Source organism: Agelaius phoeniceus, chromosome 3, assembly GCF_051311805.1.
Source record: "Agelaius phoeniceus isolate bAgePho1 chromosome 3, bAgePho1.hap1, whole genome shotgun sequence".
NCBI lineage: Eukaryota > Metazoa > Chordata > Aves > Passeriformes > Icteridae > Agelaius > Agelaius phoeniceus.
In genome coordinates, this window is record NC_135267.1 from 111,550,666 (window position 1) to 111,565,213 (window position 14,548).

Genomic DNA, 14,548 nt, shown 5'->3' on the forward strand with positions numbered 1-14,548 from the left:
CCTGAGGTGCCCATGCCAGGGGTGGGACACTGCTGAGGCTGCTCTCTGCCTGTGCCATGCCCCGGGCACCAGACAAAAAGCCCTTCCTTGCCTCCAGAAATGTTTCTTAGCAAACCCTAAGAGAGCCAAGCTCCTTGGTGCATCACCCAGGCTCTGTGTGTGTGTGTGAGGCAGCCAGGCTTTCCTGGCTGTGTGGCCTGGGCAGTGTGGAGGGGCCGGCAGCAGCCCCGGGTGATCCAGCCCTGAGCCAGACAATAAGGGGAGCTGGGAACAGAAACAGGAGGAAAAGCTACAAGCAGGGGAAAAAAAATAAAATAAAATAAAAAGGAGACAATTAGGAAAAGTAATAAGAAAATATAAATGTGGTAGTGGAGGATTAGTCCTAGTCATTGGAAATGCAAATGATCTCCGTGCTCGCTCCCAACATCTTTTTTCTAGGCTTGTGTTTCAGAAAGGATTTTTCTCTCGTTGTGTTTTTTTTCTCCTTTTTCCTCCTCCTCAGAGCAGCAGTGCTGCTTTCCCAGCAGCATTAAATATTCCCCAAGCTGAGACACTAACCTTGTAATGCTTTTAGGTATAATATACAGACTTTTTTTTTTTTTTTTTCATTTTAAATGGTAGCTCATAATGACATTGTGGAGTAGGGATCCCGAGTCAGCCTTATTATCATGGTGTCTCCTTGAGCTGAACCTCTGAGAAATGTGAAGGGGAGACCTTTTGGAATGAAGAAATCCTTTAGCTGCCTATAATTATTTATTAAAATAGGTGGCCGGGATGAAGGCCGGGGAGGGGGAGGGAGGAGCAGCATCCCCGTCTCTCCCCGTCCGTCCCTGCGTGCGGGCACACGGAGATGCACACCCGGGCAGCCAGCAGGGCCGCTGCCGCGGCCGGGATGGCACTTGAGACATGTAAAACAATGGCTGTGCGGCCGGAGAGATGCAGCGTGCCCGGGTGACGCGAGTCGTTCGGCACCGCAGGGACGCGGCTGCGGCGTCCGGCCCGCCCGGAGCATCCCGCGGGATGCGGGGGTCTCACGGCAGCCTTGGGAAGGATGGAGGGAAAAGGGAAATGAGGATGGCAGCAGTGCTTTCCCACTCTGTGCGCGAGTGGTGAAAGCGAAACCATTCTGCTTCATTAGCTGGGTAAGAGAAAGCGGGGAAAAAAAAAAGGGGAACAAAAAAAAAAAAACAAAAAACAAAAAAACAAAAAAAAACCCAAAACCCCAAACAAAACCCGACCAAAAACCCGACAAAACGCAAATCAAACAAACAAGAGAGGCACAAAGCAAAAGCCCTCCAAGGCACCAAGCAAACCTTGCTGGGATTTCACGGAATGCTCGCTCCAGTGGCCGCGGACGTGTCCAGCTCCGGTGCCCGGGAGCGCTGCCGCGACCCTCTCCCGGCTGCGGCGGCAGAAATTTTATAAACTTCGCCTACTTTAAAAAAAAAAAAAAAAATCTTTGGGGTCAATTTTCCACTTGTGCCTGTAGCTCTTGAACGAGTACTTTTATGGTTCCTTCTAGCGCGCAGGATTTATCTGCAGCTCTGTGAAGGGCTTTTACATTTAATCCAGCGCTGAAGTAGTAATTTGTCGCCGGCGCTTCCTAGCAGGCTTTTCTTTTAACTTAGCCGGGATGCGGGCCCTTTGTGCGGGCTAATCTGCGCCGCACAATGCCCGGGCAGCCCGATCGGGGCCGGGCCTGGGGATGCGGTGAGTGCGGGGCGCAGGGAACGGGCTGGGGGCACCGCGACCCGGCCGGGAGCTCCGCTGGGTGTTCCACGGAGCCGCCGCCGCACGGAATTTATAGGAGCTCCTGTGCCTTTTCTGCAAACGCTCTCTTTTTTTAGTTTTGGTTTTTTTTAATTTTTTTAAATTTTTTTTCCCCAAGCCGCTTGGATAATCGGTTTTTTAAAATCAAATTTAAAGTTCCTCTTATATTGGGGATAACGTGCTCGGGGTTGATTTTTTCCTAAAGGAGGCAATGCTTCATAGCCTGTCCGTATAGATTTTTCAGGGAGAGGGAAATATCATGGTAAAGGAAGAGAATCTTTTACCAGTTCTTTTTTTTTTTTTAATTGAAGTATGGCAATTTTTAGAATAATTTTTGAAGCGAGAGTTTCACTCTTCTGCCTTGCAGATGCCTGTCTTTTTTATTAGAAATAGTGTTGTTCTGATACCAGCATTGTGGACGGATATTTTATTCCAGATGCAAAAACATCTCGGGGATACGTTTGGACATAGCAGAAGCGTGTGAAATAGTGCCCGACAAATATGAAATAGTCTCTCATAAATAAAGATACCAAAGCCACAATATTAAAAATGGGAGCAGCTCTGCCTGCCTCCCTTTTATCACAACATTTCTAAACTAGACTGATACCGCAGGCGGCTTTTTGGTGACGGCTCAGGAAAGAAACGCTGCTGTATTTACATGAATTATGCCTGTGCTTGCTTTACACTCTGTCCGGGGGCCAACCGGATCCCTTTTTTCTACCTTGGGTAAATGTCAGCGCGCAGCACCTCTAAGTAAAAAAAGCACTAAAAAAGCGTCTTTTGGGATCCGTGTGCCCCAGGTGTGGGCAGGGCCAGCCCCCCCGTCCCTGCCCAGTGCTGGCACGGGCATCCCTGAGTTGGATCCCGAATGATTCGAGCCGCAGCCCGGGAATCTCCGCGAGCCACAGAGAGGGGAGCCCGCTGCAGGTACGGCGGCGGCACGTGGGGAGGGAGCTTTTATGGGCATGATTTAGTGAATATGAGAACATATTTTGTGCTCCATTGTTTAGACTCAAGAAGGCATAAAATCTTTAACATCTATTTATCACGTAGCTGTTTTAATGTAAACATTTGTCTATTTGGATGAAGTGTTTTCATTATTAAGCTAATTTCCACATGTTTCAGATAGACTGATGAGTTCGAAGCAGAGCACTCGCTGATGAGAAACGAAATTCGGCCGCGGCTCAGCCTGCTGTCAGATACATCTTCATTAGTTTTTGTCATTCACTGATGGCAAATGCTCTATAAATGAGATGACGATCAGGTCCGCCTTGATAACTTGCCTTATCTCATTAGTTTTCACATCAAAGTTAATCAGCAATGTGAATTGTAATTGCTGGAAGAGACAATGCAATAGATCACTCGGCCTTTTTTTTCTGCGTGGCATCTTGAAACATCAGCAGGCTGGTGTGAGTAGATAGGCTCCGAAGGAAAATGATGTGGAAAGCATAATAAGCAAGCTGCTCGGAATTAATGAGCTTACCCAATAAGAAAAGAATAACCAATCAATGTGAGCTGGGCAAATATAATTTAGGAATAATTGCTTGATTGGTTGTCTATAGTAGGCTGATTTGACCACACACAAGGATTAAGAATTAAGATGTCAAGGCAAAAAAATAATTTGGCAACTGAGGGCATGTAATTTTTTGTTCCCCTCCCTTTACGACTGGAAGCGATTGCTGTTTGATATGTTATTCCCCGGGAATGGAAACATTAGACGGGGTGGGGTTCTTCCTCTCCTTTATACGCTCCTTTTATCGCACAAGGTCTTTCAAACCTCGCCGGGGATATTGCGGCACGGGACATTAAAAACGAATGGGGGAGCGGGAGGGGGGGGGAGTAAAATAAAACTGCAGAAAAACCCCCAGACGTCTTCATTTGTGAGGCTGCACGGCGAGGAGCAGGGGCTGCACTCTCAGCACCGAGCCTGGTGTCGGCAGAGCCCGTGCCCCGTTCCAGACCCCGATCCGGAGCGCGATTCCCTTTCCGTACAATTCTCCCCACAGCCATTGGCCAATTAGTAAAGAACCCTTATATTCTTCTATCTAAACTACGGGGAAGGTTCAGCCAGAAGGTAAATTTGCTTTGATCTACATTACACCTAATTGAGTCACCACCAATGTCTCTATCCCAACATCAAGAAATGTGAAAATGTTAGATTATTTCACTGGGGATTAAACCTAATTTTCGCGTGTTCTGCATTAACCTATTAGGCTGACTCATCTGCATTGCTAATGCGGCTCAGGCAGCTGTCACCGCTAAAGAAAAACATGATCATGCAATCCTTGAATGAATGATTCCAGCTCTGATTAGTGTTAGTGAAGTTAGCTGAGCCCTGGTGATAAGGCAGGAAAATTCCCAGGTTGCCAATAGCTTTGAAAATTATCAGACTCCGGGCAAAAATGTAGCTGGCGGCTGGCGGGGCCTCCCTGCGAAGGTGGCATTATTTAAGGCCGTCTCTCTCTTCGGGCTGCTCGCTGGAACGTGGCTGCTGCTGCTGCAGCTCCAGCTCCTTCCAAGGGGCTGTGCCAGGGGTACGGATTAAAATGCTAATGGGGAGCGACCTGAGCGTGGACAGCCGCAGGTTTTTTCCCTGCTTGGCCGCATCCAGGCTTTAAATGCGGTTTCCAGAGGGCAGCAGTGGTGATGCCCAAGCGGGAGAAGGGCCCTGGGGGGCCGGCACCAGGCAGGGCCCCGGGCTGGGCTCTGCTCTTTGTTCCCCAGAGCCGTCAGCTCCAGCCGTTCCTCATTCTATCTGTCAGATTTAAATAGGAAAAAAAAGGGGGGGGGAAAGCAACAATGGCCCATCCCCTTGAGATGGGAAAAAATTTAGGAGTGAGTTATCCCCGAGCAATAGAGCCAGGAGCCAATTTAATCCGATTAGCGCCCGCTGACAATGGATGCTCCTCACCCATTGTGGACAGAAGCTTTCGCTTTATTTGTTTCTATTAGCCGAGAACCCAAGATATTGGAAAAGTGGAACTTTGCCCCAACAATTGAAGAAAAAACAAATTGAGAGAAATCATCTAAAGTGTCAATATTGATCTTTTGGCCCTGGCTGTGTGCGGAGAGGACTTGTTGAGTGCCCAAAGTTTGCTGTGTGCTCTCGGTGCTCCCTGAGCAGGGGGTGGTGGCAGCTCTTCCCCCCGGGATGGTGGGTGCTGAGGCGGAACAGAGGGGTTTCCATGGGAAAAAGACTCGGAGCTGTTCACCACACCACAGAGCTGAGAGGAAATGTAGCAGGGCTTTAAACTGCCAGGCACCTGCTGGTGTTAACTCCCAGCTCCTCGGCGCACACGCTCGCTGCAGGTGTCGGCAGAGGCTCCTTCCCATCACATTTCATGGGGAGAAGCTGCTTTCCACACACCTGGAATGCATTCTCCTGTCTCCCAGCACCGATATCCGTGACAGCCACGGCTCCGCTCGGCGTCGCCAGCAACTCCCCCTGTCCCTTTGTGACAGTGGCATCGCTCCGGAGGGGACAGGCCACACCTGGGCTCCATGTGCTGCTGCTGCTGGAACCACCTCCCCGAGCCACCTGGGCATGGCCAGGGTTGGGCAGGTTGGTGTAACCAGACCTGCTGCAAGGCCTGCTTCGTTTCTGAGAAGGAGGATTCCCCTCCGTGCTGCCCTGTGCATCCAAACCCTGCAGACGTCTGCAAGAGCCCTGGGAATGCCACACTGGAGATGTCCAAGCCTGTCAGGCATTGCTGGGCAGTGAGGGGCAGGGTGGAGGTGGACACCAAGGTCAGCACAGGGTGGTGACCTGTTCCCTCCAGATCAACACTGCTGGCATTAAAACATGGCCTTCAGAGCCCCAGATATTCCAAGGGCAACGGGGGGAGAGGGATGCATGGCAGCAGGAGCACTCCCTTCACCAAGGAGCCTTCCTGGGGACCCCCAACATGGGCTGGCAGTGCTGGCCAGGACAGCAAACAATAAAATTCAGGGTTTTACCCCCAAGTTTTTTGCTGTCTGGAAAAGCAGGGACCCACTGAAAAGAGCAGTGTTCCCAGAAAAGGAGCTACACTGCAGGTTGGGAGAGGTGCCTGTTAACACCCCAGGCTCCTGGAGTAGCTGCAGACCAGAATTTTGCATCCTGATCCACACCCTTGCAGGTCAGGGCAGAATTTCCTTGAGCACGCATCCCTCTCCTCCCTGGTGGTGCTGCCCTGTGAGCGACAGCCTGCCTGGGAAAAAAGGGTCGGGGGAGAATTATTTCCCAGACCTGCCCCACAAAAATGTCTTCTTATCCTAAAATAGGATTATTTTTTTCTCTCCCCTCTGTTCCAGTGGACGGCTCCAGGTGTCAACTGAGCAAAGTCAGGATCAGCTGCAGTTATTCCAGAGTACGTGTCCACGTGCAGAATATTCCGGAACAGGTATTTCACTTTAAATTCATGCCCCGTCTTATTCCAGAATATTTTCCCTGCATAGAGAAGCACTTGGCTGGGGTCTCTGCTTGCTGCCGTGCTAGTGATAAGATGGATTGGCTGATCTAATAGGTCTTTTCAATCTCTGATTTTGAAAGCTAAGATTGGGAAATTAATTTCAGAAAGGTCAAAACAGAGCAAGGCTATCCTGCTGCTGTGCGATGGATCCTATTTTTTTTTTTAAATCTGCCTATTGAGGGAAAGGTTAGTTATTCAGCATCCTGCAAAAAGAAAGAAATAAATAAAGCAGGCCGGGGAACACAGGAGTGTATAGATCTGCTGACCCATTCGCAATCCTCAGTTAATGAGAGCGCCGGGGAGCGGCGGCGCTGAGAGGCGCCGGGGCCGGGGGCGCCGACCCCGCGGGCGGGGAGCGCGCTGTCCCCTCCTGTCCCCTCCTGTCCCCAACACGCGTGGCCCCGGCGGTGGCCCGAGCCTGGGAGGTCTGCTCCCACCCCCAGGATGGGGAAATGCTGGGCACGTCCCTGGGGTGCCCACAAAACCCAGCCCCAGGCATGGAGAGGGATAGAGATGTTGCTGGGAGCCGCTGTGGTCGTGGGGAGGTTTGGGGAGTCGCGCCGTGGGGTTTTAGTGTGGAGAAACAGAAGATTCAAAAGGAGAGGGAGGGAAAAAGAAAAAAAACAACGGCTTTGTGTAGGTATTTATTTCCCTGCTTTTTATTTGCTTGTTGTCTTCCAACACAGCCAAACAGTAAAATTGTGTTAACTTTTTTACTAAATTGCTTTAGTGCTTTTAAAGACCAAGGAATCAGGGGGAGAGCAAACCGGTTAGGAGGGGATGACTTCTTAATTAACAGCAAAATAGATTTCTCCTGTTTGTTTGCCCTTTTTTTTTTTTTTTTTGGCATCTCCACATGGTATATTCAGCAACCTGCTGAGCTGTCCTTCCTCTGTCCACTCCTCTTCTTGTGGATGAATATGGGATGCTGGATTTTGGGAAGTGGGGAGAAATCCACCAGTTTCAGCAGCACTGATCAGACCTTGTCCCAGCAGCCTGGGGAGGTTGAGCTGTGCTGGGGAGGTGCCGCCTGTGGGGAATCCTGGTGGTTGCTGCTGTGCCTGGGATTGCTGCTGATTGCAGCCCCATCTCCCAGTGGGATCTCCATGGGGGCTGCTGCAGGGGGGAATGGGGTGAGGGACAGACTGAGGCAGCTGAAGAGCTGAGCTGTGGCCAGTCCAGACCTCACAAGGCCCCTCTGCCCAGTTTAAGGACAGGCTATCCTGTGAGCACTAACCTGGGTCTCCTCAGAGCAAACCCAGAGAATCCTGCTGATTGCTCTGGAGATGGGATCCTGACTGGAGTACCTGGCCAATGCAACATTAATTAACACCCCCGTCTCAGGTGTAATTCACCCCTGAACCTGTACGAGCCAATGTCGCTTCACAGTTCCCTCTTTGCAGACAAATCCTAAACGTGTGTGGATCCAGGGCTGTCCCTACCATTCCTGGAGCTCTCCACTTCCTGCTTTTCCTGTTGCTTTCTGCAGCCAGCTGTACAAAACCCAGACAGGAATGATGGGTAAAATAAATATCTCCAGCTGAGGATTCTGCTCCCAGGTTCAGTCGTAAATGGTAATTATTAATCAATATACACAAACTACTTCATTTCCTTAGCACATCAGGCCGCACTGGAGGTAAAGCATAACTTGGGAAATGGGTTGCATATCTCATTCTGAACACAAGATGCCAAGGAAAATTCTGGAGCACACAAACCATAACATCTGGGTTGTCCTTTACCAGCAGAGAGTCCCTAGCAGGTTTGACTGGACACCAGAGCACCTCTGGTGCTGGGCAGAGTTCTTGCACCTTGGGATTTCTTCCTGTAACTTTCAGAGGAATTTTCCCCAAGTCCTCATGTTCCTCCCCTATGAAAGGCATCTTTACCTGCAAGAGAATCCAGGTGTCCAATACTCAGTCTCAGGGTCAAAAACATATTTGAGGCTTTATTATCCTGTTTTTTCTTTTTTTTTTTTTTAATGTGTGCTGTGGACTTGTTCAAATTCAACCACCACTTAACTGTATAATTTGACTGTTTTATTATCATTAATGCAGTAACTTCACACACAGAGTGTGCACTTGTAGCAAACAGGCATGGAGAAACAGAGTGATTCTTGGTGAGGGCACCACAAAGGTGTGGCTCTGTTGGCATGCCCTGGGGTCCCCAAAAACTGTCCCTGCACCATCACGTGCTGGCTTGTGGCTTGGGCTGCTCCATGGGGATCTCTCGCCCTGGGAGAGTCCCAGATTTCCTGGGAGCTTTGCCCTGGCTGAGGGCCCCACCCCAGAGCTGCTCTGTGGGCTGTGGGTCCTCAGCCTCGGGCAGATCCCAGGAACACCGGGGAAATAGCCATAAACCCTATTTAAATTGGGAGCTGGTGGGAGGGAGAGGGGAACATTTATTACCATCTAATCCCGCTCAGGTTTTCTACACCATATGTCTGAGCAGCAGAACATGTGAAATGTGTACTAATTACTCTGCCTGTGTCATGTGTGTATATTTTATATGCAGTCCCTGACCTTTTTGTTAATAACTTCACATTATATTCATTGACCTGAAACAAATTGAATTCAGTGGCACTCACTCCAGAATTGAATTACATAGTCTTCTTAATTGGTCTCTTATTTAAATGTGGAAAAGTAACAGTTTACCACCTGTAATTATTCTTTTCCTTAAGAAATTCCTGTGGAGAGCGTGTGTGTGCACGCCCGTGGCACACGTGCCGGGCTCGTGTCCGGGAGGAATTCCCACAGGAGCCCCAAGCCCAGCTGGCACCGAGGGGCAGAAAACAAATCCCAAGAGTTTTTTAAGAGTCCATCTGAAGCAAAACCACTTGTAAAAGTGTGTGAAAGCCCTGGAAGGATCTCCTCTGCTGGGGGAAAGGGCAGCAGCCCTACTCAGCCCCCACCAGCCAGCATTCCCTCACTTTGCCAGGTCCCATCCCGGGACACGGAGAGCACAGAGAGTGGAGGTGGGAGCTCTGGGAATGCTGACCTGCCAAGAGTGGAGGTGGGAGCTCTGGGAATGCTGACCCACCCAGAATGGAGGTGGGAGCTCTGGGAATGCTGACCCGCCGAGAGTGGAGGTGGGAGCTCTGGGAATGCTGACCTGCCAAGAGTGGAGGTGGGAGCTCTGGGAATGCTGACCCACCCAGAATGGAGGTGGGAGCTCTGGGAATGCTGACCCACCCAGAATGGAGGTGGGAGCTCTGGGAATCCTGACCCGCCGTGGGAGAGAGCGCTCCTGGCTGGAATCTCCGCTCGGCTCTCATCCTTCCGAGGCCGAGTTAATTGCCGAAGCCGTGAGGAGGAGACTTACTCTTTACTTACTATATTTAACTTAAAAATGCAAATGTTATTAGTGTCCCGATCAGTGATAAGAGTGCCTTTGTGCCAGGCTTTAACCTCCATTAGGGGGGATTAGGAGAACGTATCCACATTGGCATTTTCCAAGTGTCACTGTGACAGCACTTGCTGCACAAATGCCTGGCTGTCACACTGAGGTTTATCACCAGGTTTTTTCCTGCGAATGCAGACTAATAAGCCCAGAAATTACAATTGCCTCCCTGCCGAATCTGTGATAGGCGGAAATAATGATATCAGTGCCCTGCTAATCTCCTGCCTCCGCGCTTGGCACCAGCCTATTGAGTCACCTGTCATACGCCGCTTTGATGAGGCGAATTCAATCTCTCAGCTATAATGACAATGGAGCCATTTTAATGTTTGGAAATGATTATGTGAAGGTTTCTCTTTGCTCTGTCTTGGCAAGCAAACCAGGTCAGCGTTCCGGCTGTGTCTCCCGCCGCCGCTAACGACTTGGAAGGAGCTGGCCTGTATTAAGTGAATATGCCAAGTTATTAGAAAGGAGATGCCGAAGGCAGCTGGAGGGGGGGAGGCTCTTTTTATTTCCTTTTTCACAGCAAGCGTGAGCCTGAGAAGATGCTTCACACACGTGAGCATCTCCCATGCACCCCTGGTGCCCGGCGGGCCACGAGAGCCCCGTGCGCTGCGCGCCGGCAGCACAGGCTCCTTGCCCCAAAATCCACCTGGGAATGGCTGATTTGCACAACAGGCTGCATGGAGCTGGCTTCATGGTGAACAAACCAAGCTCCCAAACCTCTTCCAAGCCCTCCATCCTGCTGCTGGAGGGCTGCACCCAGAGCCTGGTTGGGCAGCTGTGGAGAGAATCTGCGGTGCTGGATCCACCCCTGTCCGGGTGTCCATGTCAATTCACTTTGGGGTAGAGACACTGAATTTCTCCTTCTCTCAGGTGTGTCTCTGTGTGTGAAACTAGGTCCTTGGAACAAGAGCTGAAACACTTGGTTTGTTTATTTGAATATTTAAAAAAAAATTACTGTTTCCTCTGCTGCCAGAGGTTCCAAGTGCTCGGAGGAAAGTGTCTGCAGCTGGATGAGGGTTTAAGTCACCTTGGAGGAGCGCAGGGTCTGTCAGAGCCCACTGCTGGAATTCCATAGGTTGGGCACCACCTGGGGACTCTTGGTGCTGCCCAGTCTTCCAGCTGGACGGCCTCTCCCTGGCATCTCTCCCAGGATCCCATGGGTGTGGGTGACACGGCCATGGCCCAGTCCTGCAGAGAGGCTGGCACATCCCAGAGGGAAGCGCCGCTTCCCACGAGTTTCCATCACCACAGACCTGCAGGACCCTCTGGCACTGAGGTGTTTGCCACCTTCCCTTGGCCTTCCCTGCCAGGGGATGGGTTTTAACCGATATAACATTAATTTTCCAGGATCTTGACCAAGTCTTTGCTAGGGCAGGAGTAAAGCAGCAGAATTTCAGATGTCAAGCTTTTATTAAGGTGAGTGTTCAAGACTGGCCCTGGATGGGTGTCCTGGGCCACTCTTCAGTGGGTGAAAGGCAATTGTTGGGCTGGAGAGAGGACAGAGCAGAACCCAATTGACCCAGACCGTGCAGGGAGCAGCGCTGAGCCCCTTTCACCGAGGGTCCTTGCTAAGAAATCTTTTTTATTAGAGCTGAGTGCTGGAATTATTTCAAGGAAGCGATTATCTGCCTAATAACGACTGTGTGACCACCACAGAAAGAACCAAGGCAGCGGATTTGGGGATGGGCTGAGCAAAGCAGTGGTGACACAGGCACACGGGGCTGTCCCCAGTGACACGGGCACACGGGGCTGTCCCCTCCTGTGTGTTTGGAGGGATGCTCCTGCTGGGAGCTTGGCCTTTCTGGTGGGAACGGGATGGGTGATGGCATGGACGCTGGGATGTCCTTTGGTTGTGGAAGAACCCAGCTTGGGGCTGGGTGTCACCCTGCTGCCCTGCCAGGCTGGTGCCTGCGTGGTGGGGAGCTGGGCACCCCCACATCCATCTCCCCTAATTAAGGCAGCCAATCTAATTAGGGCGGTGCCCCGCGCAGCCACCCCATGGGGGCGCATCAAAGCCAGCGTGGGGCTGGCGCACGGGCAGCGCAATTACCCAAGTTAAGAAAACATCCCTGTAATTAGCCAGGCAACTCCGAGCACAAGGAATGGAAATTAGTCACAGCGCAATAAATTAGTCGGTGCATATATTACGTGCCGGGAGCACCCCGGGGGCCTCCTGTTTTCAAAGCTTTGGTTTGCAGCCCCATGCCTCTCAATAAAGCATTCATCCCTAGGTGATTATGTGCCAGCAAAAGGAGTTTTTAACTGAATTACAAATTTTCTTTTCTAATTCTTTTGTAGGCAGAATTGGGATCCCTCACTTTTTTCTCTCTATTTTTTTTTTCTTTTTTTTTTTTTTTTCTGAAGGTCCGGGGAGCAAAGCCACTTCCCTCCCCCTTCAGCTAATAATTAATTTTCAGCTTTTCAGGGTGCTTCAAGACCCTGCATTGTTTGCTTTAATTGGGAGCGGTAGTTAAGGAACTATTTCAGAATCCCTCCCCAATTCTGAACTATTTTAGCTGTCGTTTCTTTCCTGGGGGAAGAAAAGGGGAGGGCGAAGCAGGAAATTGGACTGTAGCAGCACATAACATTTGCATCAAAATAATACAGCCGGCAACAGAAAATCACAATCACATCACTCAGAAGGAAGGAACAGAATACAAATTAAAGGAATAATGTAAATTTTTTGCCATTAAGCTTCAATGACCATTTGAAATGGTGCAAGGCACAAAGGTTTTGATGAGCATCATCCAGTTTGATTATTCATACTTGTGCTTCTGCTTGAATTAAAGTAGGAGTGCTAGAGCCTGTTAGAGCAAAATATTTGAATTGGTAGTGAACTCTCACCTTTACTTGCATCCATTTACTTTTCAAATGAATACCAGATAAGTTAGTGCATTTTATAATCGGCCTGTTTTCCAGTGAGTGCTGTCATTACATACCAATTTCTTTTAGAAGTGCTTCCTAAGAAACATTAAATACTTACGAATAAGGATGTGTCCATCACTGGCAGCAGCCCTCTGCAAGCAGGGCGATGCAGGCAGGTTGTGTGTCCTCCCTGCAGGGCTGTGTGTGCGGCTTCTCTGGCCCATGTGGGGCTGCCAGCAGTGTCTGACCTGGACAGGGAACTCCCTGTGGGTGACAGGAGGTGTTGGCACTGTGTGGGCACTGCAGAGCCATGCGCAGGAACATCCCTGCCAGGCTTTCCAGCAGCAGCCATGGGAGGAAAGAGCATTGCAGGAGCTCTCCCTCCAGCCTGCAGCTTTCTCCCCTGAGCTATCAGTCTTTTATCCCAGTTCCAGCACTCGCACACACAGATGGCTTGTAGAGAGGAAAAACGAGAGGAAAGACCAGGACTGGTGTGAGTTTTCAGGTGCTGCCCTGTGAATAATTATGGATGCAGGGGAAAAGCGAGGAGCATTATGGTAGGGAGGCAGGAATCAGCTGGAGAAGCTTCCCTGGGGCCTGGTCTGACCAACGTGAGGGACTGGCACGTTTGCTGGGTGCCTTGAGAGCAAAACTGGCCGGATGATTGTCTGAGGGGATACCGTGGGATTAATGGCCTCAAAAGTCACAGCAGCAGAAATTTAGATTGGATATTGGGAAAAACTACTTGTCCAGAAGGGCTGTTGGGCATTGGAACAGGCGGCCCAGGGCAGTCACCATTCCTGGAGGGATTTAACAGATGCATGGATGGGACACGTGGGGACGTGGGTTAGTGGTGGCCTTGGCAGTGCTGGGGGAACGCTTGGACTTGATCTTAGAGGGCTTTTCCAAACTAAATGATCCTGTGGGCCTCTGAAAAAGCCAAAAGGCAGACTCAAAATCAATGCAGAGAATCACAGAAAGATTTGGCTTGGAAGGACCTTCATGCTCATCTCATTTCACAGGCAGGGACACCTTCCAGAATCCCAGGTTGCTCCAAGCCCCATCCAAGGGGCAGCCACAGATTCTGCGGGCAAAGCTGGTTTGCTAAGTAATAATTAGGTTCTTCCTAATGAGCAACGGGCTGGTGATGCTGCTCAGAGCCATCCTGCAGCTCCATGAGCTTGGAGGTGTCAGCAGAGCTCCTGTGGGCTGGCAAACACCCACTGCGGGATGCCTCGCCCTGCCCCGCTCCAGGGCTCGATAAAATGCCTTTTATTAAGATGAGGGAGGGGGAAATCAATGCGACTACACATCAAACCCGAACAAACCTCCGGTTTAGCAATTCCCGAGCAATCCCTCAGGAGCCAATGAAGGCCGGGTTATTTAAATGAGAAAGGCCGGGATGAATGCCTGCCTTTGTCCGGGCGCTTCCCCAAGGTGATGTGGGTTAAACCCGTGCTCTCAGGGTTAATTATCAGCTGCTTTTCTTTTAAAAAATGTTTTTTTCCTTATTGACACAGGGGGGTTGATTTATGTAATATCCATCATAATTCCCAGATTTCTGTAGATTACAAGGTTATCCCCACGCACTGCTCTGCTGGTGGAGGGGCTCAGCGCTGGCCTCCCGCCTCACTCCGGCCACCACCCACTCCCTGGCCCTCCTTAATTAGGGATGTTTAATACGAGGGGCTCTGGGGTGCAATTAAAACCAAATAAAACAAAAAGGCGGCGTGGAAAAGCGCAGCCTTGCTCTTTCCTTCCGTCTTCTCCCCCTCCCTGATGTCTGTGATGCCTCTCCAGCCCACCAGGGATGGGTTTTGGGGACCACCAGCCCCAGCGCAGCAGAAGCCCAATCCCATTCTCTCCAAATGGGGGGAATGGCCCCCCATGCATCTATGGGGTCAGAGCCCTGCACATGAGCCTGGAGGTGACGTGGGGCCTCTCCTGTCCTCCTCAAGAGTTCCATAAACCAGCCGAAGAAGAGGCTGGATTGGCATCCAGCTCTCCAAAGCAGGCCTCCCAGTCCTGAATCCCTCAGTCCTGGGGAAAAGGAGCAGTGGCTG

The 14,548-nt window shown here is 50.6% G+C and overlaps 1 long non-coding RNA gene across 7 annotated transcripts in view; it reads left to right on the forward strand.

The window, feature by feature from the left end:
- Nucleotides 1–14,548, forward strand: part of LOC129118474 (uncharacterized) — a 66,744-nt gene that overhangs the window by 37,806 nt on the left and 14,390 nt on the right. For 6 of the 7 annotated variants that reach the window (XR_013181578.1, XR_013181575.1, XR_013181579.1 and 3 more), the window contains one exon: nt 6,064–6,152. This is a non-coding gene — a long non-coding RNA (uncharacterized LOC129118474). Of the gene's footprint in view, nt 1–2,595; nt 2,698–6,063; nt 6,153–14,548 lie in introns of those variants that run through there. The other variant, XR_013181577.1, reaches the window with a different exon arrangement.